The sequence below is a fragment of the Cyprinodon variegatus genome, unplaced genomic scaffold, assembly GCF_000732505.1.
Source record: "Cyprinodon variegatus isolate N-32 unplaced genomic scaffold, C_variegatus-1.0 Scaffold466, whole genome shotgun sequence".
Lineage (NCBI taxonomy): Eukaryota > Metazoa > Chordata > Actinopteri > Cyprinodontiformes > Cyprinodontidae > Cyprinodon > Cyprinodon variegatus.
This window is the reverse complement of record NW_015150919.1, coordinates 190,468-192,297: the sequence shown is the minus strand read 5'-3', so window position 1 is coordinate 192,297 and position 1,830 is coordinate 190,468. Positions and strand designations below refer to the sequence as shown.

General features: G+C 33.0%; 1 protein-coding gene across 1 annotated transcript in view; it reads left to right on the top strand.

Annotated features, from left to right (window-relative positions):
- Window positions 1–1,830, top strand: part of LOC107094141 (polycystic kidney disease protein 1-like 2) — a 16,920-nt gene that overhangs the window by 12,619 nt on the left and 2,471 nt on the right. The gene's annotated exons all lie outside the window — the stretch shown is intronic.

Below are 1,830 nucleotides of genomic sequence, written 5' to 3'. Positions count from 1 at the left end.
GGGCGGCGCTTGGTGACGGTGTGCCTGGGTCCGCGATTGTGATTGGTTTGGAGGAAGCAGTGACTAGCATAAACCTACATGCTAGGCTACAATGAGAAGGAAGGAAAACTGCGTTTTTTTTTTATCGAACTTTTATCGACCCTCTTTTTTTCTATTGCGCCACACGTCTATCGATCGATATATATCGTTATTGAATTATCGCCCAGCCCTAGTGTATATACAGGGGTAGCTCTTGTGTGTCTTCATGGGGTATAAGCAATAGTAAATATCTGTGTGTACCCACAAGGGTAGCAATGTGCTATTGAGACTATGGACCTGGTTTTCAAGATTTCAAATCATAGACACTAAATTTCATGCTTGGTCTACAAAGATTGCTGTACAAATGTGATGCAAATTAATTTGAGTCTACCCATTAAAATTAGCAGACTTTGTGTTCAGCTAACAATTAGAATGTAGCTGTAAAAGAAAGAAGTGTTTCAATTGCATAGAGCCTTGGAGTTATAATGATTATCATAAAAATAGTAATATTACTCATTTTTATTCATATTGCACCTTACGAAAGTAAAAAAAAAAAAAAGAAAAAACATAACGGTGCTTCATGCATAGTTATGTGTGATAGTACAGTGTAGGAGAGCCAGTAACAAAAACCTGATCTGTGAGGAAAGATGACTCTTTCCAAAGTCTCACAACCTGGCTCATTTATTTATTTTTCAATGAGAGCTTGTGATACACAAGAGCTGAAATGGAGATATTAAGATCTTGTGATTGCCACAATAAAGATTTTTTTTTAAAGAAACTGCATTATCCATAAATATTATTTTACACATTTTGTGGTGGAATCAGGGGTCTGGACCTTGGAAAATTGGGGGCTGAGCCCACAGTCCAGTTGAGGAATCTCAGGGAATTTAACATGGTGAAAGGGCTTTTTTACAGTCTTTTTGTGGATTCTGGTGTTTCATCTTGTTTGAAGTGAAATGCTTTAATATATACAGTTTGCTGTGTATAAACATCTGATTTAACTCCTAAATATCAGATGAACAATATTGAAAAAAAACTTTAGAAAGAAATTATTGTCACTGTTGCATTTAACAAAGAGCAGGTGGGAAAGCAATTTTAAATTCTTTTAGGTACTATATAAAATAAAGGTACTAGCTCATATTCTTTTCTTGCAACACACATACATCTTAAGAATATAGACCACTATGGCCTACATGTAATTAAATTACTCTTTTTTATGTTTGTTTTTTGCCTCTAACTTCTCTATTTGGATTATTTTAGAAATAAATAGTAGAATAATTATTCAGGCCTGACTAATATAAATTAATTTCCTTTTAGCTGTACTATTGCTGATCCAACACTCACTGTACCCAGGTATTTCAATAAAGAAAGATAGAGAAAAAAATTATTTTAACTCTTCAATAACAAAAACTACAGTTTCCGGTTAAATTATTTCACCCATTTCAAATGTTATTTAATTGAGAAATCTACCTTATGATGCCAGTTTGAAAACTCCCTTAAGAAGAAAAAAAAATTATTAATCATTTTTGTGACAATAAAAGAAACAGTTGGGTTGAGGTTTTCAGGAACCAAATGCAGGTACAGAGAGGTCAATGTTGCAGATTAAATGGATCAACTGAGGAAATATACAAAAATACTTAGAACCAAATATATATATAATAATATGTCAGGGAGAACTTACTTGGGGAACCAGAGATGAGGAGGCAACAAAACACAACAAACCAGCACTATGTGCCTGCAGAGGTGAGGGGTATATATATATATATATATATATATATATATATATATATATATATATATATATATATATAT